The following is a 24,793-nucleotide window of genomic DNA, read 5'->3' as shown; positions in this document are numbered from 1 at the left end:
CAATTTCTGATAGCCCTCATCTTTGGATGGGACTTTTAACAATACAGCTTTGTTTTTTGTGGATGTGAGGATTTATCTTGCCTAATTTCTTGCATCTGCCCGTGAACTAATTGTTTGATTTCCACATCTCGGTTTTTCTTTTTGAAACCATATATCATCTTAAAGTTAACATTTTTCCACTTTACTGCTCTGTCCAGCAAATTTCCTATCTTGTATAGCCTAATCATCCTACATACTGAGTCATGAATTCATGCGGAGAAAAATACATCACTTTAAATCACATTTTTGGATAAAATTTTGGATAAAATAAAATAAGATAAAAAGTCTTAGAAATTAACATGGAAGCCTTAAAATCTAGAAAGCAAAAAAAAATTTTTTTAATGTGTTGCTGTTTTAAAATATTTTTTTTTCAAATACACAGGAAAAACACAGACACAAAGGACATTGTCTTTCAGAAATTTTCGTGTGCCCACCAAAGTGTAAACACATAAGACCTGTTTCAGAATGCTATTCTTGTAACCAGAAACTATATTAACAGCTCCAACCCTTCTACTTCAAGTATTGGTGGAATTTATCTCCATTTCTAATCCAATTTAGTGACAGTCTCACTAACATCCTCAGTTGGAATCCTTGGAACTTCAGAATTCTCTGGAAATATGAAGTTTTATCTTTAGAAACAGTCTATAATCTCTCTTATTACAGGCTATCTTTTTTTTTTTTTCAAACTGTACTTTTTAAGAAAGTCTATTTTCTGTGTTAAATTGCACTTGATTTTTGGTTTGGTTTTTGGTTTTAAATTCAGAAAGATCTAACAAACTTTGTAAGTGGTTAGAAATAATTTTGAACACATGAATTTTAAAGAAAGCAATCTCAACTATGGTAAAGAATCTGAAATAAAATTTGCACCCTCCAAGAAAATTTGAGATATAAGTTAATCATTAGGTAGACTTGAAAAATAAAGACTCAATGTGCATGAGAGAGACCAGGTTAACCAGTTTTTTTAAGGGTATACTTCTTAAGCAAAATAAAATCTTTAAGTCTGGATGAGACATTATTTTACAGAATAGATTTTTAGAACTAACAGGAAAAGTTGTATAATGCTGACAGCATTAAATGTTCTCAGTATTTTCCATTATATAAAAACCTTCATATTTGAAGGTTGCAAACATGATGTTGAGTTTATATCCTAAGCTATTTTTAGATAAGTTTTTTTTCAAATGCTTGAGGAAATCACAATTTAAAAGAGAACTTGGCAATTGTTTCTTTCTTATTAGAAGCCAAGAAATTATATATACATATATATATATGTAATTGAAAAACTCAGTACTTAAAACACTTAATTTCCCCCACTACTTTTGAAATTGATTTCAAGGAAATCGTAATGATGCTTTTTCATGAGAACAAAATTTTAACTTGAGTGACAATACAACTTTTGCTAAAATAAAATTTATGTTGATTTTAAAGTGAACTAAGTGTCAGCCACCTGGGCTCCATCCTGTTTAGAAAAGTCTAGAAGACAATTGTGTGATAAGATATAAAAGGGGGGGGGAACTTCTTCAAAGTTCTTTCCTAGAGAAGCAGATACTTTGTGAAAAAGTGTAGGTGTTTACATTAAAATATTAGCTCATAATAGTTACCTTTAAACTTAAAGTGCCCATTTCCAATTAATGGTATTTATGTCTGAGGAGTGGTTATTTAAATTATGCTTATTTGTTATGAAAATGTATAGGCAGAAAGAAGGTGAAGGATAATGCAAGTAAATCATTCCAAACAGGACAGAAGTATTTTTCACAGAATTCACACAGAATATGTAACATGACATTGGGAAGCACTTTGAAAGTGGCAAAAATACTCATCACAAAATAAGTATTTATTTGTTTTCTTTGAAAACCAGTTTTCTCCTTTCCCCTGCAGTTATAGGTTATAGAAATTAGGCTTTCTTTGAATTGCTGGTTGTGAAAACAAGCATAGGAGGATCTCTATATTTAACTTTACATTGAGGATTCTTATTCCTTGAAAAGTATTTTTGAATACCTATAAAATTCATCCAAATAAACAACATCTATCCCATAAAGCATTCCAGTGTCTCAGGAGATTGCTCAAAGATTTATGTATTTTTGTTTGGAATTTCAGAATCATAAGGATTCTCTTCCACTGCCGTCCTTGTCTTGAAATCCAATTCTGCTCCTTTTAAATTCGCCTTTTTAAAGGTGTCTTCTCATGTGTGTGTATCTTAAATATAAAGTGAGAAGAAATGTAAGGGAGAAGAAAAACTTCAGTTAACTGTGGGTGAAAGGTTTGTGCACTTCTGATCTCTGTTCGGATTATCCTTACAGATGATAAGGATGTGTGCTTGAAAGACTCACAAGACACAGCCATCAGCTCTCTCCGCCATGGAGCTGCCTTGTCAGCCCCCTTTACGTGATCATCCCACTGAGCAAGCGCTGCTCAGGTGGCTCCTGTGGTGCGCCTCCCCTCCCTCCTTCATCTGTTTTTCTTTTTTAACCAAGTTTTCAGTATTTCACCCACTTAGATTTCTGTTGAAATTTCAACAACTGGAACCATAGCGTTCAGTGTAGACCTGGACTCATTTGCTGAAAAAAGAGAAATACATTTCAGGCAACTGTTATTTCTAACCTTATGTTATCACCTTCACTGAAGAGTATATTTTGCAGTGAAGTCTTGGGCTTCCTCTGAGTGGTTTAATTATTAAGAAGTTAAGAAACAACTGTAAGGCTGCTGGAGAGGCTAGAGAGAGAATTATGACAGGCTTGGGTGTGTTTGGAAATTATAGAAACTGGTTCTGCAGAATCTGGCTCAAGTACCTTTATTTTATGTTTGTGGAATAATAGAGATGCTTGGCTTAATATTCGGTTGAGCATCATCTTTTAAACTTTTAATATTTCCTTGACTGAAACATTTGTTGATTTTCTAACATTGAGAAGTTTTCTCTTTCTGCGCCTCCCCACGCTCACCACCAATTACTGACAACTCTGCTTTTTCAAGGTGTGTCTTCTTGTCTTCAAGCAATTCTAAGTTTTTTGTTTGAAAGTTGTGAATGAAAGTCAGATTGAATTTGGAAGATTTTAAATAAGATGCTCTTAGAACAAATACGTAGCAACAGTCCTAAAAGGTGTAAAGAGTCTCTTTAAACATAGTGAAGTTTTATTTTCTTAAGGCAGGTTAGATTGTGTCAGGCTGTTGACAGACACTTGCTGTGTTGTTTTATTTTTTTTCACAAATTGCACTGAATTCTTACACTGAACATAAAGTTGCGTTTCAAAGCAACAGCATGAGATTCTTAGCCTTGGTCTTCACTGTCCCGGGGTGTGTGTGTGTGAACACAAACATGTTCATTTTCAAAGGAATGGGAGCTTTTCTTAAAATTCGGTGCAGAGTCTGTAATTGTACTACTCCGTTACTTTATCTCAGAACAGCAGCCTGTGAGTGGTTCTGGGTGTTTCGGGTTTTTGGCTGCCGCGGTGGCGTAGGTGCAGAGCTGGTGGAGTTTCTGCTTTTCTAGAGCCTCTACTCCCTCTTCAGAGAAATGCAGGTAGTGCAGAAGAGTCTGCAGTGTGGAAAATTTCAGGGTTGGAAATAAGGATGATTTTAAGTTTTAGGGAGAAATACCCATTTGAATTCCGAGAGAATGTGCAAATGGGATTTTGAATAGAATCTTTTAAGAATTCCATTTCCGTGCTTCAGAGACACCCACTATTGTCTTTCGAGTCTAATTTTGTCGTCGGAGGAATTAATCAAAAACACCCTGCTAGGGCTGAAACTTGATCCATAAGCGTTTACTTCTGGAGTAATCAGAGGAGGGTCTGTGCATGCATTACGTTTCACTGCATTTATTTTGAGTGCTCCGTGTCACAGAAGAATGGGGACGTTGTATTGTGCAGCTCCCTTCGTGGCCAAGTATAAAGGGAAAATTTTGGTGTGTTTTCCTCTATCAGTTGTATTTTTCAGCCCTGGTGATGAAAGAGCATGTCCTTTGTGAAACATGGACTCCTGTTAGAAAGACTCAGGTTTTCTCAGAAAAACGACTCTTGTGGTACCTGCCTTCCACGCACATACAAGACCTGTCAGTCTCTACTGCTGTTCCCATCCAGGGATTTTAGAATAATGCTATTTTGGAACAATTATTTTGATATCATCTGAGACAGAGTTCCTAACTGTCTCCAGCAGCTTCCTCCCTCCCAGCCCATATCATTCTAAATATGCCTCCTGGATTATACTTATAATAATATTGTAATGGCTTTCATTCTACCGATTGGCACAGTATATCATTATATCATTAGCTGCTATGAGAAGGCAGTTTCAAGTAGGTGGCTGATTCTTGGCGGTAATGTTTTTGAGTAACCCTGTTTGGGGAATACGGCTGTTTCACAGGTGCTCAGGTGTATAAGCCCAGAGTACAATAATATTTTCTGGCTTGCTCATTATGAAACGAATTTGAAGTGCAAAATAATTCAATAATAAGTGGACTATAAAAATTGGGCTTTATGATAAGAAAGTGTAATAGCTTGAGATGTTAGCAGAGGAGATAAAAATAAAATTTGTTTAAGAATGCAACAGTACTTAACTCGTGTGTCATTTCTCCTGAAGCTGAGAGTTTAAAAGAATATTCATGGCCTGGTGATGGAAACTTGTTGAATCAGTTTGAATGTTTTCAACCTTGAAGCTAAATAGGAAATAAACCTATTTCTATAACTGTTACACTGTTTGAAAGTATTGTTGTATAATAAACAGATACACATTCTGCCACTTACATTTTGTTTAATAGTAAGGCCTGTGCTTCGTGAGTGAAATTTCAGTGGCAAAACCTAGGGAGTCCTCATAGAATGCCTTTATGTCAATTTTATTTTTAAGTGTATAAGATGTTGTCACATATAATCTGTAGCTTAGTTGCTAGTGCTGGGCAAAAGAGAACAGAATCAAACATATTTATTATGGACAGATACAGTTGGAATTAGAAAATTCAAACCCCAGTAAGTATTTTAGAAACAATACTATTTTGTTTTCCCTTTAATAAATTACATCAGCAATCTAGCTGTTAAGCGGAACCCTATAATAAACTGGGAGCACCCGGGTGGGAGGGGAAAAGTCATTTTTAGAAGTTTTCATCCATTCATTCATTGCTTCATTCACTTCTTCCTTCATTTATACTTATTCAGAGCATTTCCACAACTAAGCTAAAAGCCAGACATGCCATGTGTTGTTGAACAGTTCTTTCTCTTCAGTGTAGGCTTTATCTAAATTGCGAAGCTTCACAACTAAGGTCCTTGGTGTTTAGGGAGATGCTCAGTGTAATGTCGCGCACTGCCCAATTTGGGGAATGGCCTTAGCATTTTAAAAAGAGCAGAAAGTCTGGCCTTTTGAGAAAGTTGTACATTCAAGAAATGCAGTCACACAGTGTCATACCGGGATGTTTTGTCCTTTAGGCTTTTTTATGGAACAGCGGAATCCCCTTACTCACCTGTAACCACCTTGGAGAGGGTAAAGGTCTTTTTTGTTTTGCGTACATCTTTTTTGTCCCATAGAAACTCAACTCATTGCTTTCTGCATATTACTTAGAAATATATTTCCACTGAATGAATATGGTAATAAAAGTGGTAGAGTCATGTGCAGACAAACGCCACTAGAAATCTTCCTACTTTAGTGTCTCACGTCCTCTCCTTACTCACTTAGTGGCCTTGGTTAGGTCACAAGCCTGTTTTGTGGTCTCCAAAATAGACAGAGGTTAGGGTTGCTGCGTGAGCTGATGTTGGTGTACTGGGAGCAGACCCTTGACCTGGTGTTTATTCTGCACCAGACACTGAGCACTTTGCATCTGTTAAATCATTTATTCCTTCACAGATTCAATGAGATGGGTGCTACTGTTTATTTGGGGATAAAAGAATAGAGGCACAGAGAGGTGAAGAAACATGCCCAAGGTCACACAGCCAGTATGTGGCAGAGCTGGGATAGTCACCTTGGCAGTCTGCCCTTGAGGTTTCTGTCTGTGTCCTTATTCATGAGGCTGTAGCTGTTTGGAACACTTTGTGGACTGGAAACTTTGTGCAGCCTGGCTCATTTAGCAAATATTTGACGATCTGGAATAAATTGAATATTCACAAGTTTCATCTCATTGTAGAATGACCCTCAGTACCTCTTAAGTCACTGGTTATAATGCACAGCTTTGGCCCAGGCATATCCGCTAGAATATCCAGATATGCCAGGATAGGATATCTCTACTAGAAACAGTATCATCTGCTGGTTAAGAGCATGGAATCTGATCACCTGGTTTTTTTTAGTTGATTGTGCCAGTGACTAGCTACCTGGCTTTGGACATATGATGTCATTCTTGACTCTTTCCCTGGAAAATGGGGAAAAGATACGTCCCTCCTAAGGATATCATGATAAATATATATCACGATATATATATATATATATATATCTATAATGTGCTTAGCATATGCTATATAATGTGCTTAGCATATGCTTGATGCATTGTAGGTATCTAGAAATTATGACAGCAAATGATATTCATGATAAGCCCTGGCAATGCATTGTCAGCAACAGAGTAACTGCCTTTCTTCGGACACTAAAGAAGTTTTTTGTTTTTTTTTTCTGTTTTTCTTTTTAAAATGTTTTATTGGACTCGAGTTGCTTTACCATGTCGTGTTAGTTTCTTCTGTGCAGAGTGAATCAGCTGTATGTATACATGCATCCCCACTTTTCCTATTTCTTTCCCATTTAGGTCACCCCAAAGCACTGAGTAGAGTGCCCTGTGCTATGCAGTCTGTTCCCATGAGTCACCTATTTTAGACAGAGTAGTGTATATATGTCAGTCCCAGCCTCCCAATTCGTCCTGCGCTAGAGCAGATTTTTAACATGCAGCCTCCTGAACGTTAACTGGAAACTGAGGCCAGTGTCTCAAGTGCATTCAGAAAAATTCTGGCTAATGGAGACCACTTGCTTTTTCTGAATTGAGGAACTACTCCGAGCACTTTCTCTATCTCTTTGTCCTTACAATGGTATCCATCAGTCAGAGACACCTCGTCAGCCTTTTTAGTCATCGACTAAATTGCTCTGCGAAGTTTGTGTTGGAAGGATGTTCCCCATCTTTTCCCTTTTAGAAGAGGACGTTAGGCCAAGATGACAGAGTCTTCATAACATGATTCTCTCTGCCAGTAATTTGTTTATGCCTAAATCAGCCCTGCCTCTAAGTGATAAGGAGATACATGCTTCTTATTTCTTATTCCATCAGCGTCATCCTGCAAGCGACCAGAAGCAGGGCTCCCAAGTGATGCCCCTGCTCTCCCTTTGTAGAGCTGGTGGTGGCACTCATAAAAAGTCGGGCCGGGGGCTCTGACTTCATCTGAGAAGACGGAGGTGCCTTGACTAGGTGGGTGTACGTGGCAGCTTGTTTCTCTTCTAAAGTAAAACAGAGTTCCATTTGTTTAGGACTGTTTAGGTCCATTTGTAACAATACGCAGGATTATTTATACAGATGTTTTCTGGAAAAGTCAAAGAATTGGGGGATTCTGCCCTTTGCTGCCTAGTAATGTGTTTTTTCTCAATGCCGTTGTTGAATTCCTTTGGCTGGAAGAGGGGGGCAGTATTTTTTCTTGTGAGCTGTGGGAAACCTAGAACAGTTTTTTTCTAAGGGCTTATTCTTGAATTCTTGCATTTAAAGCGGGGGAAAAATCTGCTAAAGGGGGTGGAGGAGAGAGAGATGACCGATACACTTCACGACAAACATCTCTTCCCAGCCAACTTCAATGTCCAGCAAAGCCAGGCCCCACGTACCGCACTGCAGGAAAGGTCCCTTTGGGCCAGACCTCTTCCTGGTTTCCCGGAGCAGAGATAACGCTTCGGTTTCCAGAGACAGAACCTTTCTCTGGGAAGTGGGAGAGACCCCACCAGGTCGCCCCTCAGTTGTACTCGTTGCCACCTTGTGGATTGCAGAGGATATTGGTTTTCATCAAACTTCCACCTCAGTTTGGGCTTTTTATGGCAAGTGCACTTTGGCAATGGGTTGCTGAGTTCCTCACCAAAAGGATCCTGGTTTGTTCAGCAACACCTCACTCCTCTTCTCACAGTTCATTTATGATTCTGATGAGAGTGTTTTTTCAGGAAACACACATTTCACTTTTTGACCTAGGAGCATCTGTTAGAATTTTTTTTTTTTAATACTACTTTGGCATTCTGAAAGTGTTAATGTCTTTCATATCTGTTTAATGCTATTTAGGGATATTTATGATCACCTCTTGGTTACTCAGGGTAAAGTGTGTCGCAATTTTTTTTTAAACAGACAGGAAAGCATTCACATGAGGAAACAGATTGCTTTAAACATGTGCTTCCTGTGACAGTAAAAAGAACAAATTAGATTTAACACTGTGTAATGAATGCATAAATGTGTACATTGAGGCTTTTTTAAAAGCTTTATGTTCAGTTCTGGTCACAACCAAAATTGAGTCACCTGTACAAATTAAAAATGCCTCGGGTTCCTCTCAGATTCCTGAAATACCCAGGAATGAAGCCCCTCAACCTGAGGCTGCCTCACTGCAGACCTTAAAAAGCATGATGTATTGAGGCTGGAGAGAATGAGAAATCCCAGGTGCATTCCGGGTTAAACCAGGTTAGACTCAGAGTCTGTACATTTAGCAGAGAGAGCAGAGTGTCTGCGGGACCAAAAGGGAGGATTTTATTACCATTTTCCTCCCTCTCTGAGAATTAGTGGGGAAAAAAATAACCATTCTTCTGAACCCCCACATCAACCTCTTTCATGAGAGAAAAATAAGAAAATCTGATGTTTCCTTCCTAGCCCCTATGAAGATTCAGTTACATAAGAAAAGGACTCCTTTCCTTACGTAATTCGGTTTGCGCTCCCGTCTGCTGGCTGGCAGGCAGTGGGGAGCGGCTGTTAATATTTCCAGTTAGACACGAGTGTGGGATTGGAGGGCAGGAGTCTTCCCTCCCCGCCATTTCTGTCTGCGTCCCGCGGAGGGTGCGTTTCCTGCCCCGGTGCCTTCAAAGCGGAGGCTTTGTGGCGGGCTCAGCATCTCTGCGGCCAGGGAAGGCCGGGACCGGGTCCCTCGGGGGAGGCCACATAGTTTGGGGACATCTGACTCTCTCCCAGCGCATACTGGGGTACTAATATCAAAACAGACTGCTTGTCGCTGCACCGTGGGGCAGTGCTTTTTTTGGCTGCCGTGGTCGAAATGAAATGGGCAAGCTGTAGCCCGCTTGGCATCAGAAGGGGCTGAGGGAAGCTGGGAGATCAGAGTCAGACTGTGAATAAAAGTAACAGCCAATGGTTAACTTCCTTTTTGTGTGTCACTTGGCAGCGATGAGACTGATGGCGATTTTTTTTTTCCCCTAACGTGGGTGAGAGTTCAGTGCCCTAGGAAGAGCTGTAGACGCATCTATTGTGCTTCCTTATACAGTTGACTTGCGTTGATTTCTTGAGGCCACTACAGCTGTTCCCAGTGCCAGCTCCCGGAGCTGCATACATGGCCCGTCGGACTTCGGATGCGAAAGGTAATCAGATCAGAGGTGATCCACACAAAATCTCGCTGCTGATCACTAGGAAATCACCGGGAAATCAGATGCTCGCAGAAGGCTGTGGTGCCAAAGGATAAAATAGGCAGTTGAATGGATATTCCCCGGTATGCAGACCTCCAAAGATATTTTTAAATCACACGACTCCACATCCCTCTTCTCCCATCAGAGATTCGAATCAGTTTTGGACTGTCTGGAAAATGCAGGGCTGAAATAGCCAGATTGAATTCAGAGGAAATTACCTTATGTTTTTTGGTGGCTCTTGGGTTAGTGGCATTATTTTCTTTGAAGGATTCTTTCGGAAGAGAGTTGGGGAGAATTTCTAGGCTCCCTCAAGATTTTCCTCCGATTTCTCTGTTTGCAAAGATCTGTTCCCCAAAGGCGAAAAGAGCGAGTTGCCATCTTGAGGAGTGAATTGTGTGTTTAGTGAGCACCAAATGGGCTCCGAGTTACCCTGGAATTTTCAGTATATCTAGTTGCTTTCTTATACTATTTATTCCCCTAACTATTTGTACTAGATATCAGTAAGATGACCAACTTTTGACAACCCTAAAAGCAGGGTCGGAAGCTTAGAAATAGAATACCATTTGTCTGGTAATTAGAGTGTATCTCTTAAGAGTTCGAGAGAATTCTGATTAACCTTTCTGTTCCCACATTCTCACATAAAATTAGCACACCTTTTAAATTATTATCCAGTATTTAAACACGCATTTTTTTGAGTCTTCTTAATGCAACAGGTTCTGGAGACACTAAAAGTGTGTTATAGGTTTCTAAAAAACTTCATTTTTCTTACATTTTAAATGTTCTGTTTGTGCAAAATTTCGAGAATCACCATAAGGGCTTCTTTGCATTTTTAATTTAGTAACTAACATATGAATAAATTTGCATATTAATTAGTTGCAGATTAAATCATGCATACATAATTGCCTCCTTACTGTGTTTAATGTTTGTCAAAATCTCCAGCCTGGTTTGATGGATGTCGTATGAAAGATTACAATTTGATGTACCCTTGGAAGTATTTACACCAATAATGCAAGATTCTTAATAGCAGAATTCTCTAGTTATATACAGTTACTAATAAACATGTAAGATAGGTACATGTCCCTTTGACTGAAATTTTTTTTTCTTTGCACCAAATCATTTACTATTCATAATCATTAATGCATCTCCTAATTATACAGCATATGTCTGTTAACCCTTTCGTTGCTGCTCTTCAAGGGGTAGCTTTTCTTTCCTTGCCCCCCGAAGAAAGCAGATTATTTTGTAGGATCCTGAAATAACTGGATTGTCTTTTACCTGTTTCTCTTCTAGTATATGCACACTCCTTTGCCCTTTACTGAGAATTATATAACCACTTTGTATTTTCCAGTGTAAGATCAAGAAATTACCCAGGTGCCCACACTTTGTAGCTAATGGGCTTCTGCCCCTCTTTTACCAAAGCTGAAAAGAATCCAGATATTTCAGAAATTCTCATATTAAATGATTTAAATATATATAAGTATAAAAAATATATATATATATAAGTATATAAATGTATATAGATACACACTCTGTACTTGTAGGATGAGCAAAATTATTTGTTACATTTTATTTCATTTTGAATATTGTAATGCATTTAATGTTTTATCATCAAATATGGGATGAGTTTGTGTTTTTGTGAGACCTCTTTAGTAGAAACTGACTAGAGAATGGATGCTCTTGATTTTACATAGTTAAAAAAAACACATATGCCAATAAGTGGTCTTTTAAATTAATTCCTCAGGTATCTAATTTTTTAAGTTTCATTTTACTCATGTAAAGAGTAGACCAACTGTCTTTTTTTTTTTTGCTATTTTGATGTCTAAGCTGCTTATCACACTGTATTACCCTGCATTAATGAGTATTCCTACTGTGCAAAATTCTATCAAAAATGATGGTGTGAATGTCATTTTTAATTGGAAGTTTATACAGTCAAATTTATAGTATACAACAAAAAATATGTACGTAGTTCTGCTCCAAGCCTTTTTTAGGCTATTGATCTTTTTGGTTTAAGTATACATTTTTATCAACCTGACTTTAAATTTAGTGTGAGAATCTGGACATATATTACTGAGTTTGTGATAATACCATTCTTGGGAGTGAGGTAAACTAAGGCACAAGCAGTAATAATGCCTTTTAATTATAAGGTGAACAGATACAGGAATTACCAAGAATCTGTTTTCAGGGATCCCTTTTAAACATGAAAACTTGCTGACCAATTTTATACATTCCACAGAAGTCATAATGTTTGATTTCTATCTATTTAATTGTTGAATACCTCGAATTTCTATGCCTGGTAAGGAGACGAGGGTTAAAATGAGTGCAAAGCATAAAGAGCTCATTTCCTTTATTTGATTTTTGCTTAGGAGGAATAAATACCTCCTGGTTGCCTACCTCAGATCATTTTTTTCTAATCACAAAGCACAATGAACTATTTATTGATTTAGCAAAACACTCAAATGCAGCACACAAGATTGCATTCAATTGTTTAGTAAAGAGAAAAATGAAATGAAAGCTGCAAAACTTATAAAAGGAAGCAAACAGACCTGAAACATCATATTTATCCACAGCCATTGTGCCTAGGTAATTCAGGGCATATGGTATGTAAATGATGTTTGGAGATTCTTGCCAAATCTGCACACGACGGGATACATTAAGGACAGGTTTCCTGGGTGGAAGTCCCACCATTGTGGCCGCACACTCCGCTAGGCTGTGTTTGTCCTGTTCTTGTCTTGCAGCAAGAGCATCACACAGCCTTTAGTGGCCAAATCTGGGCCTCAGTCTGCTGCTAAGACATTATTTTTAATTCCTAAGAATCTATTTTATAATTAAACTGAAAATATAGTACCAGTTTGCTAAATCTTCCTTTTACCCCGACGTTTGAGAAGATCTGAATAATTCATCAGTATATATTTGGCTATTACCCATTTAAATGAATATTTTTGACAATGGAAACTGAGTGCCTCTTTGCCCCTGAAGAAAGGTGTTACGAAGTAACAATTTTTCTCTAGGGTAAGATTTAAGATGTTTTCTAGAACAGGCAGTGGTTTATTTTGAACAGTTAATCATTTTAATTCTGAGTTAGCCAGGTCATACTTTATGAATTCAACTTGATAAGTCAAGTTACTAGTAAGAGTTACATTAATTAATTCTGAATTATTATTTTGAAGTATGCACTTCCACTTTTAAAAGGGTGCAGGGACTACCCCCTTCATTCATTTAAAACTCATTTTAAGCAGCCAAGAGCTTTTACACTGTTTCCTTTTTTCTGAAATGATTTTTTTTCCTCTAGGCTGGATGTCTTAGCCCATGATTTTGAATCCTTTTATTAAGGTCCATTTTGATTTATCTTGGAAATATGTATTTGGAGATTTTGATTAGAAATAATGACAGATACCTTTCTCCTGTGATAATTCATCAGAATATACCTAAATAGTCCATTTACTATGAAGACTCAATTATGAATACAAGATTTACACACTATTAATAAAAGTTATTTCAGGCTGTTTAAAGTATGTGGAGTATGATTTAGGATGTTTTATTGTTTTTATTATTAAGAATGTTTTTACTAAATCAAGCCGTTATTTTTTTTTAGATAATGCTCTTAATATTATGGTTTGATTTGAATGAGCAGTTGAAGATCTGTCCCTACATTGACCATTTCACTTGTGAAACACAAATAACATGCTAGTTACTGCTGGAAAATGAAAGTATGCTCAGTCTTTGTCCGTGGCTATGTAGATTGGGTAAAATCAGGGCAAAAAAGTATCTTTGAGGTCAACATCGATCACTACTGCTTGACGCAGATCCAGTTTAAAAGTCATGTAAGTGATCATGGTGCTCGAGGACTTCATAGACTTTGTGTGTAGTCTGTGGCTTGTGAACTCATCAGGTGAAGTTTTGAGCTGATTATTCTCCGACCACCCTTTGGTACATTGAAACTCCTTTGCACAGCTGTGCTCCCAACTCAACAACAGAGCACAGAAACAGTCTTTGCTGGAAAGCAAAGCACAGTCACTATCCCAACTTTCCTGGGAACTTGCAGCCTTCAGGACGACAAAATGGATAATCACAGTGACGATTACAGGGTTTGGATTAAACGTATTGCACAGTAGGATGGCATGGCCCCAGTTTGCCCCCATGGCACAAGTGCCGTGAATGCCAACAACATTAAGCACTGCAGCCACTTACAAAGATTTTTGGGTTTTAAATGTCAGTCATTGGACCACCACTTAAAATGAAGCACCTGCATTTGATTCAAAGAAATTAAGGTATATTAGGATATGTGGAGGTGAGTGGAGGTGTTTTTTGGGATTTGTTTTTTTTTTTTCAGCAAAAGCCACAGATAATAAAGATAAAACATCTTGAGTATTAAAGTGGTCTGTTTCCTGCAGTGTATGGTTGAAAATGACTTAGCCTTTAAAAAATTTTTCAGAAATAAAAGTATATAAAGAGGGAGATAAATGAAATTTACATCTCTGCAGACAACTCTGCATAGCAAATTTAAGATTCTAGTATTTTCCTTCCAAACATCTGAAAATTGGCAATTTAAAAGGAGACCCCGACAGATTAACTGTTGCATTGCTACCAGCTGTCTGTGATGATATCACTAAGTTACGAAACTTTTTTTAAAAGGTATAAACAAGTAAGGTGATAACTTATTTTTGAAGATGCTTTCTAAAAACTCATCTTAGTAAGAACATCAAAAGTGTATTAATTAACTGTCTGAATATACTTAGTAAAGTTTTAGGTAGATCAGATGTAAATAAGCTTATTTCATAAAAGATATGACTTATGTGTATCCAGATCTCAAGTATATTTTAAACCAGTCTTGACAAAATGTTAGTGCCTTTCTCTTAAGATTCTAATCAACAGAATTCCAGTCTTCAAAGATGTAACTGGAGACAGAGAATATAATTTCTATCATATTGTCAAGAGGGGTCTGTAACTCCCCATCTGACATCAGCCAGAAGGTGTGGGGAACGATTGATGACTCTGTATCATCGTGTACCCACTTAGCTTTGAATCTGTTCAAGTATCAAATTCAAAAACTAAGCGGATGTTTACTGCACACCTACTAAGTGCCAGGCTTCCTGGAAAGTGCAGTGTGCACCAGAGTTCCTGCTAGTGTGAAGGTTTATGCAAGTAGACAAGTGGCCACAAGTCGTTTTCCAAGCAAGAGTTCATTTCATGATGCTTCATAGGAGCCTAGTACCACTGATTCACCTTGTGGACTAATAGACACAGAGACTATGGCTCTTAAAAGTTCAACAATCGATGTAATCGCACAGGCCCTGGTAACAAGGCAATATATAGTAGAAAGATGAAATCAACTCTGAGACTTACTGTAACTGTTGGCAAGTTTCTTTATCAGCATATTTTTAACAATATAACAAAATAACATCTTTCAAGGTTTTTTTTTTTTTTTGGTCATGTCTAAAATCTGGTTAAATGGAATGTGTTGGAAAGGACAACAAAAAAAGTTAAATATGTGGAAATGACATGGAAAGCACCTGCTTCTTTGTTTGCCTCCACGTCCTTAGGAAATAATGTCTAGCCTTCAGAGGATATGTCGTCCCTCTAAGAAAATGTTTATAAAAGGACATTTTAAAGTAGAATATAGGTTAGATAAGTTAAGGAGGACTTGCCAAGAAAAACCAAGTACATGAAACAAACAGGAGACTGCATCGCACCTCCGAGGGGGCGTAACAGTATCACCTCTAAGAAGTGACAATGCATGGATCCATTTTTATATCTTTGGCATATTGTTGGCACAATTAATTATTCCACTGAGAAAATAGCCACACTACACAAGAGAAAGGAAGACAAATTAGATCCTCCAAGCCCCCTTCTGTGAAGTGTGTGTGTAAGTGAATATGCTCTCTGCCAACCCAGCAAATAAAACTTTGTCCATCCCTAATCTTCAGCAGTTTATAATCCAGGTGAAGGAAAGGCCAGGCTCATGAAATAAAACACAATCATTAAAACGTTTGAAAACTGGGGAAACAGTTCATCATGGTTACATGTGTGTGCGTGTGTTTTATCAGTATAATGTAGGTGTAGCTCTGTATGAACGTTTTTGTCTAATCATACCCTCATTTTTCCACTTCATGAAGACTTGATGTATTCTCAAAGTGAAGTTACAGCGGCTGTAACGTGTTTCTCTGGCAACCCTGGACTTGATCGTTTCTGTCACTGTGGAAGGAAGGAAATACATCTCTTTCTGGTCCTCATTCACTCAATGAGCAAAGATGGATTTGTGCTCCTATTATGTACAGATAACACTGTTATAGGGGAGGGCAAAGACATTTAAGTCATAATCTCTACTCTTTAAAAATCTACAGTATTGGGGGGCAATAAGTAGGTGCATGATTTATTTAGCTACAATTCATGACATTAAACTCTGCTGGAGAGCCATACATTCTAGAATGGTCCTTATCTGGAAGTGACCACAGAGCTTGATTCTGGAGGACTGAGAGTTACAGCTCTGGCAGATGGAGACAGTGGTGACAGGTGCGGTTGAGTTTCTGACATCCTCCGTGTATCTCTTCCTTGTTGTTGCGCTCTTGCTTGTTCAACTGCAGAAACAACTTTTGACGAGCTCTGTATCTTCAGGGCTTGATTATTCAGAGATATCTCATTATCATAAAAATATAAATCCCAGAATTTTTAAGTTGGGGGAAAAATTGTCATGATCACAATTTAACACTTTATTTATTTGAAACATATTTACTTCTAAAGAAACTGAGATTTAGATAAAGTCAGAACTTAAAGTAAAACCTTGGTTTTTGACCTCCACATTATTTTAATAAGGACAGGATGACAGGTAGTGGGGATGGCGGTCTCATCCCCACATACCTGTTTGGAGAAACAAAAATCTGGAAGTCATTAAAAAAATCAAAAATACAATTAAAATTTTTTAAAACTTTTTTATGTTCAAAATCATTTATCATAAAATACTGTCATTTATTTAGTAATGATACTAAGAATGACTCAATACAGAAATGTTTAACTCTGAGAAAGCCTTATGGGCCAAATAATTTTTATTTTTTTAAGTGTACTTATTTTTATTGAAGAAAGTATAAGTTGGTCAACATAGCTAGCAAGTTGGAAGGACACAGGCCATGTACAAAATGGACAAGCCTTGAGCTCTCATTCTATTTCCTGTTCCTTGTATACCACACAGACGTACAGACTAGCACTGGTGTAGGTGGTCGAGTAGGTCGGTGCTTAGACTCCATAAAAAATGTGGCTTAATTAAATTTTAAAAGAAAGGTTTCACAATAATTATCTTCATATATAGGTAAGATTATCACAATCAGAAAAAGGGAAGGACATTCTAGGTTAAGGGAGAACAGGGGCTTTTTAATGAGTGGCAAAGCATGGCACATTATAAGAAGTGGAATGATAGAAGACCTGAATTCTAAATCTGTCTTGACCACCGGCTTGATTTACGTTGCTGAGAACCTGCCTTTACCCTTCAAAGCTGAATAATATTTGCCATTTGTAAAAAAAAAAAAAAAACACATATTTATGGTGGCTCAGTTAGTAAAGAATCCACCTGCAATGCAAATTTGACCCCCTAGGACAGGAAGATCCCCTGGAAAAAGAAATGACAACCCACTCAGTATTCTTACCTGGGGAATCCCACGGACAGAGGAGGCTGGTGGGCTACAGCCCATGGGGTCACAAGAGTCAGACATAATTAAGCACACACACATATACACTCACAAAACATATAAGGCCTAAAAAAGAAAACTCAAAAAACACATGGCTTGCAGGTATTAGAGAACATGTTACACGCTGCAGAAGAGGCAATCAGTGGCCGGAGGTAAGGATGGGAAAGTTGACCTGTTTAAGATTTTGACTTGCATTAAGCAAATTTTAAGTAGTTTTATTCTCAAAATGCATTTGGTAATCACTTTCAAAGAAGGCAGAAAACTGACTGACATTTTGGGAGACATGTGAAAGACATGGAGGGGACTTTCATGCCTCTGGTTTGTGAGGACCGTGATTCGGCAATTTGGCAGTATTTACTACTACTGCTGGCCATGACTAGGAAGATGTCCTTTTAGGCCAGTTTTTGCCCAGCTGTAAATGAATGGAAATACGATCATCACTGCTGTATAACTTTGGGGCACTCCTCACCTATACCTGATTTGGTTGGCCTCATGTTAGAACGGAGAAGGCAATGGCGCCCCACTCCAGTACTCTTGCCTGGAAAATCCCATGGACAGAGGAGCCTGGTGGGCTGCAGTCCATGGGGTCGCTAAGAGTCGGACACGACTGAGCGACTTCACTTTGACTTTTCGCTTTCACGCATTGGAGAAGGAAATGGCAACCCACTCCAGTGTTCTTGCCTGGAGAATCCCAGGGACGGGGGAGCCTGGTGCGCTGCCGTCTATGGGGTCGCATAGAGTCAGACACCACTGAAGCGACTTAGCAGCAGCAGCAGCATGTTAGAAACCAAAATGTATCAGTGTCAGATTTTTGCCAAACAGTTCTAATTTTAATGCTGTTTGTGTTCAGTGAAAGCTTATGAATTTCCGATTTACTTAGAAGCTCAGAATTTTCCTTTATTGCACCTTATCCCTTTTAAAACCATTTCTTTTGGGGTTACTCATGGAATTTGCTATAAGGACTTGTCTCAGTGCATGATGGTACAAAACTTATCTCACATGACTCTTCATGGTCATTTCTGTGTTTATGTGTGGGGTGGATGTTTAAGTGCGTATGATTAACAGGCAAGAGATCATTTGTTTTTGAAACTAAGTAGTTAGAATTCAAGGTCATTTTGAGTTAAAGAACCCAACATTTAGGTCAAGAATGGACCAGTGATCAGCTCTGGCTTTAGGCTAAGGATCAGCCTTAAGAGAAAATCTACTGCTCGTTCGCCTTGAAATGCCATTAATTCTTGCTCCAAGGGGCTCATTCCCAGTTACTCAAAAGAATATTTTTAGGCAGAAACTTTATAAAACAGTAATTTGAAATAGTCATTTCAATAACAGATATGTATTGAATGCTACTCTTACATGGTCATTTGCCTCCATTTTTAAAACCTTTTTTTTTTCATTCTTTTTACCTACTCTTTGATTACTGAGTGCTTATCAGAAATAGCCATTAGAGTATTTGAAAATTGTTCTCTGCTCAGCAGTTCTTTCTTCTGTGATCAGTGATATCAAGCAAAGGTAGTCAACAGTTGGAAACTTCAGGAAGTTGTTAGAATTCCCACCTCCAAAGGAGCTTATTAACAAACCCCAGACAATTATTCTGTTTAGAATGAAAATGATTTCCATTGTGATATCACATTTCCTTCTAATCATTGAGCAATGCTTTGGGAAGCCCAGTATTTATTCACAGTGTTTTAAAAAATTGTGTACATCCTGTGCCGAGATTCCAGTCTGCTTCATCAATCCATTTTGTCAGAAATTTCTCAAATGGAATCCTTCATCCAGGCAAATAAACATGCCCAGGATTTCCCCTTTAACTTTTTGGGAATTCATTTTTACACGTGCATCAACTTGACGGAAAAAACAGTTGTCGTCTTATTTCACTTGACTCAGGTGATTGTGGTGAGCCCGCTCGCTTTCTCATCTAGGAAGTGCAGCAATCTGAGTCAGCTTCCTCCATCTCTGTTTTTATATTGTCCACTGTGATGCTTCCTCATTGTACCAAAATAGAAATGGTTTGTTTTTGTATCAAACTTGGAGACTGGCTATGGATCATACTGGGTTAGGATAAAGGAATTTTTTCCCCAAAGAAAAAATTCCACTTATCCCAGAGGGGAGAGACTGATGTCCTGAGGAAAAAATAAGAAACCCAATGAAGTCTTTTCTCCTTAACTAAAAGATCTCCTTTAGTCATCAAAAGTGTCAATTGCACTATTGTTTTCTAATTTCATTTAGTATTTGAGAGGTTTTAGTAGTAGATCAACGTATGACTTTTGCAATGACAGATCTTTGCATGAAATTGAGGAAGGAAGAAGTGAACTTCAGTTAGACTCTAGTGTTGCAGTTCAAAATGCAGTTCAACATGAAAATCTATATATTCTGGTGTTGCCACTGAGTATATTTCACTTTACCGTACCATACATGACATTAGACACTTGTTTCCCAGTCTGAAGGGTAGTGCTATTTTATATCTCTGGCTTGTTGAGATGTCATGTTCATATGGGTAATGACATACTCATTGTATTCTTTACCATAGAAATGAGAAAAATGTGAAAAAGTGGGAAAATGAGTCTAACCAGATCTAACGGCATGCAAGAATGTTAGAAAGTGTTTTGCATTTATTTTGCATACTACTGCATGTCACCAAAACAATATATGTCTGTGAGTTTTTATAATACATCTAAAGCAAAATGAGAAACCTCCTCTTTCTTCTGAAGAGAAATACTGCCACAGAAAGGTGGAAGATGAATATTTATGGAACAAAAGAAAAATTAGTCCACATGGTTTAGCTATCAATATGACTACAAGCTATCTGACCGGCCAGGAAAAGAATAAATACTTGATCATGTGATAAACCATTTGGATGTCTGCTTATGAACCCAAGCCATATAAAAGTAGCCAATTTAAGATAACAATAGGAAGACTCTGATGAAGCCACAGATAGGCTTTCGTTTTCGCAGTCTGTGTTACTTTGAGAATCTTCTGTGATAAAACTCTCTTCCAAACTAAACTTGGCTACCTTTAAACTATACAAATAGTTAAAACTATTGTACCTGTAATAGTCTAAGTGGTGCTAAGAGAATAAGTTTTGGCCCCAGAGTCGACCCACATGATTTGTGCTTTATCTCAGTTCTTCATGCAACACAGACTTCCGAGAAATATTTTTATAATTATGTGACAAGTATATTTATGTGAGATAAGTATTTTCTCCAGATAAATGTGTATTTAGCCAAAAAAAAAAAGTTTGAGATAATTGGAATTCCAAATGAGGGAAATAGTTTTTTTAAACTAGTCAAGCTCCCTCACTTATTAGCAGACATGGTTATTTTACATTCTAAAGATGTCAATACAATGAAGTAGAGAAATGTCCACACAGGCAGTTTGTTGGTGTTCCCTGCAAGGCTGTCTCGCCTTACGGTCATCAGAAAACCTTCTTCTTATTCTGCGTGTCCGTGTGTGTACATGTGTGTCTGCATCCTCCTTTGGATAATTACATCTTTGATGAAGTGGATTTTTGTCACTGCAGTTTAAGTTGGTTTTTAAACACCCACCCTTTTTTAGGTATAAGCTATCAGCATTTATTGAAAAGTTTTATAACAATCCATGTATATCTATTTACTAACTCAACACTAACATTAACTTATGAATTAAATGTCTTGTTTATAGTGACTCCTACTGGAGACCAAAAAAAGTTCAGTTGTTTAGCTTCTGAATAACTTAAATTCAGTAATACCTCCTGTCTTCAGTGAATAGGTACAGCCCAGATACTGACTTGGCAAAATTTATCATTCATTTATGTTTAATTATGAGAACATAGATTCTGATACTGATTTCATCAACAGAAAATATGTTTTTTAAGTACCTAACTGTGCACACATGCTTCTCACACCAGTAATGTGATTTGATTGCTTAGTAGTAAAGAGTTTAGCATGGTCCTATATTTTAAAAATTTTTTTGTCCATATTAGTTGACTTCTGAGACTGCCTGTTTTGGGTGGAGACTGTTTGCTCACTGCTCTTTAAGGAACTCTAGCACAGAGGAAAGAGTAGAGGAAGAACAAGGGAATCCACTCTCATTTATAACAGGCCCCAATACACTGAGCAAGGTGTCCCTCATTTATGCCTCAAAAGAAGCTCTGTGTTAAGAGGAAGAAACTAAAACTCAGACTCGTGATATGACCTGGCCCCTGCCACACTGCTGCAGGGGAGCAAGGCAGTGATTCTTACACAGACGTGTCTGGCCCTCAAGTTTAAGTCCTGGGGATTTTATAGCTTTATGATCTATGAAATGTCATCCCAGACTGTGCCTTAATTCTGTCTTTAAAGTAGGAATGGTGTGATACCTGTCACAGGGAACTAGTCATAAAGATGAAACTAGTGCAGAGTAGGTACTTGGATGCTATTTAAATTGTTTATCAGTATACATGTATTGGGCTTCCTTGATGGCTCAGACGGTAAAGAATCCGCCTACAATGCAGGAGACCTGGCTTCAATCCCTGGGTTGGGAAAATCCCCTGGAGGAGGGCATGGCAACCCACTCCAGTATAAAAAATTTTCCAAAATAAAATAAGTTATAATATTTTTATAATGATGACATGTTGAAGGGTCTTCCCAGGTGGAGCTAGTGGTGAAGAACCACCCGCCAATGCAAGAGATGTAAGAGATGCAAGTTCAGTCCCTGGGTTGGGAAGATTCCCTGGAGAAGGGCATAGCAACCCACTCTGGTATTCTTGCCTGGAGAATCCCATAGACAGAGGAGCCTAGCAGGCTACAGTCCTTGGAGTCGCAGAGTCAGACATGACTGAGTGAGCGAGCACTGCACATAGATGTGTTAGTTGTCTTACCAGTTTTTTGATGGGGTAGATATTTACCTAAAGGTGGTCATTTTCTTTATAGGTTTGCTTGTTCCCGTGGTATTATGTAATCCTGTATGTTGATGAATATCTCTATTATCCTTGGGATATTATGTTTAGCTAATTCAGCTATACTAGGCAAAAAAGAATAGCATTGTAGAAGCAAGCAAGTATATGGAAAAAAATGAGTGTTCAATGACTTAGAAACATGGAGTTATACAAGTTCTAACAACTTATATTTTGGGGGGAAAATGACATTTTGTTCATACATTCATCATTCATTCATTCATTCATGTCGTCTGTTAAGCACCTGCCTGATTCCAGGCAGTCTGCAGGGTACATGTATGTGTGTGTTTTGGTTTATTTGAACTTTGCAGTAACGGTGTAATGTTGCAGTCATTATTCAGAAAAAAAGGCAGAATTTAATGAGATCTGTGATTGGGAGTGAATAGTTCAGTTCCTTAGCCTCTTCATAATAGTTTGTTTTCTGATTGATTCTTTAATACATGTATGACTGTCCCTACAGTCTTTAGTCCTATTTTTCCATTTTACTAAGAGCACGTGCCGCAATGGGGCTCAAGGCGAAGTTGGGAATGGGTAAATCGTTGTTTGGAAACTGAATGAATACAGAAATCCCAGACTCTGCACTCAAGTGGTTTAGAATATTTACTTGTTTTTTGATGCAGTCATTTATTCATTCATTCAGCAAGTTTTTACTGCAGGTCTGCTATGTAGGTGAAACCGCACACATGCATGGCAAGTTCTGGTGAGGTATCCTCAAAATTTCTGTGACAGCTCTACGTATGTGTCCCCAGTTCCCCTTCATCCCAAATATATCTGTCAAGGAGTTTTTGGAAAATCACAAAAGAACGGTAAACTTTAGAGAAGTTAAGAATAATATGGATGTACTTTAGGTGATCAATATTCTAAGCAATAATTTTACCGGTAAGAATTTTTTTCCCAAAAGTGGCAGAGAAAACACTTGGGCACACTGCCTACCCCTGGTGTCCTCTGGGGTAGGACTGTTTGCAGCCAACCATCCGAGAGCTTGGTGACTTAATGTTTGGAGTGGCTGACCTCCATTCCCCGTCCTTTTGGTGATAAAAAGGGACTCTATCTAGCTACAGCTAGTTAGGTAGCACCCAATTTTATCCTGATGAAAGAAACAACTGACCAGGTCAGGTGCCTTAAAAACTGGTTGTTACAATTAAAGACTTCTTATAAAATTATTATGAAACACATGGATTTATGCATACAGCTTCAGCTGTTTCTATACATCTGTGCTAACGCCCCACGCAGCACACTAAAAATTTATCATAGGTTATACTTCTGTCACTTAGGAAAACTTCAAAGTCTTGAGTTCCCAGAAGTGTCTCAGTTGACAAGCCACTAACTTGAGTTCTGATTGAAATAATATTCTGAGGTCAGCTGGCCAAAACTATAACATCACTGGAGGATAATACATGGTGTCTCACTGGTTATAATGCATAGGTCACCTTTTCAGCAAGTATCTTTATTAATCACTGCAAATTTGTACTTTTGAAATTTCAGACCCTTTTTCATTAGTTAACGAAGCCAGGAAGCTTAGTGCTCTAGTCCCATTTTAATTGTTTGAGTCCCGTGTGCTGATTTGTCAGGGTTTAAAAATCTCTTTCACCTTACAGATTAAAAATATGTACATGTTTAACAGTATATTTAAAAGCAATGAGAGCGTCAATTTTAATAATGTTAGTTGTGGCTTCTGAAAGTATGAAAATATCATTTATACTTACAGAATTAATAAAAAGGCATATATATGTTAGCAAATGTGCAGGAAAAGCCATGTAATGTAGGTGAAACAGAATGGTTGTATATCAAAATAGTTAAGAAATCTTTCTAGCAGTCCACCTTTGAAAAGTTAGGTAGGATCCAGAAACAGGCTTCTAAATAAGGGGTCTTTATGAGAAGCAACAAAGGAACATCGACCCCAAATAAAACCCAACTTATCTCCCTGTAAATCCTAGTCTCTTTTCTAAGCCGTGGTTTTTTGCACGCTGTCCTTTGGTAGGTGGGTACCTTGGCCTTCTGTATGAAACACTGAGGGTGGTTTAAAGGTTACAAATGTGATCCTGTCAGATTGACAACTAACTGTTCTAATGAGGAAAAAATCCTCAAAGCATGAAATTTGAATGAAATGTGTGATTATAATTCAAGTACTGTTTACACAAACCTCTGGGGACCTTCTGAATAAATTCAGAGCGAGTGAGTTAGACAAACCTCTGGGCCTTCGCTATATGTGTGCATGTGGATGTGTGTGTGTTTATTTTACAGCGTGGGGGAAACTTTCCAGCCTCAGCCAAGGCTGTGCTCTTCCGAACCGACACCGCAGTCCCCGCAGTTGTATATTAATACTGTATGTGCTTGGTTACCGCGTTGAGTTGTAAGGAAATAGGTGCTCTGAATTATTAAAGTTGATTCTTGAGAATAGATGTATGCTCGGGTGGCATTTGCTTCGGCATATGCAAATGATTTAGTTTCATTTGGGATCAATTCCCAGAGGCCCTCCTTTCCTCTGCTGCTCTGAATTTGGCAAGCTCAAGTCAGCCTATCGCCTCTCCTCCCATCCCCTTTCTTTCTTTCTTTCCTCTTTATTTTTTGTTCCTTCTCTCCCCCCCCCTTTTTTGTGGGTTGATTATAATATTAAAAAAAATAAAACCATAAACAT

The 24,793-nt window shown here is 38.0% G+C and overlaps 1 protein-coding gene and 1 long non-coding RNA gene across 14 annotated transcripts in view; one reads left to right on the top strand and one right to left on the bottom strand.

Moving 5' to 3' along the window:
- Positions 1-24,793, top strand: part of TCF4 (transcription factor 4) — a 385,533-nt gene that overhangs the window by 251,288 nt on the left and 109,452 nt on the right. The gene's annotated exons all lie outside the window — the stretch shown is intronic.
- LOC139179320 (uncharacterized) overlaps positions 14,732-24,793 on the bottom strand; it is an 11,179-nt gene continuing 1,117 nt past the window's right edge. Inside the window, exon 2 of the long non-coding RNA XR_011563677.1 lies at positions 14,732-24,793. This exon is cut by the window's right edge and continues 102 nt beyond it. This is a non-coding gene — a long non-coding RNA (uncharacterized lncRNA).

Source organism: Bos indicus, chromosome 24 (genome assembly GCF_029378745.1).
Source record: "Bos indicus isolate NIAB-ARS_2022 breed Sahiwal x Tharparkar chromosome 24, NIAB-ARS_B.indTharparkar_mat_pri_1.0, whole genome shotgun sequence".
NCBI lineage: Eukaryota > Metazoa > Chordata > Mammalia > Artiodactyla > Bovidae > Bos > Bos indicus.
This window is presented reverse-complemented; position numbering and strand designations above follow the sequence as displayed.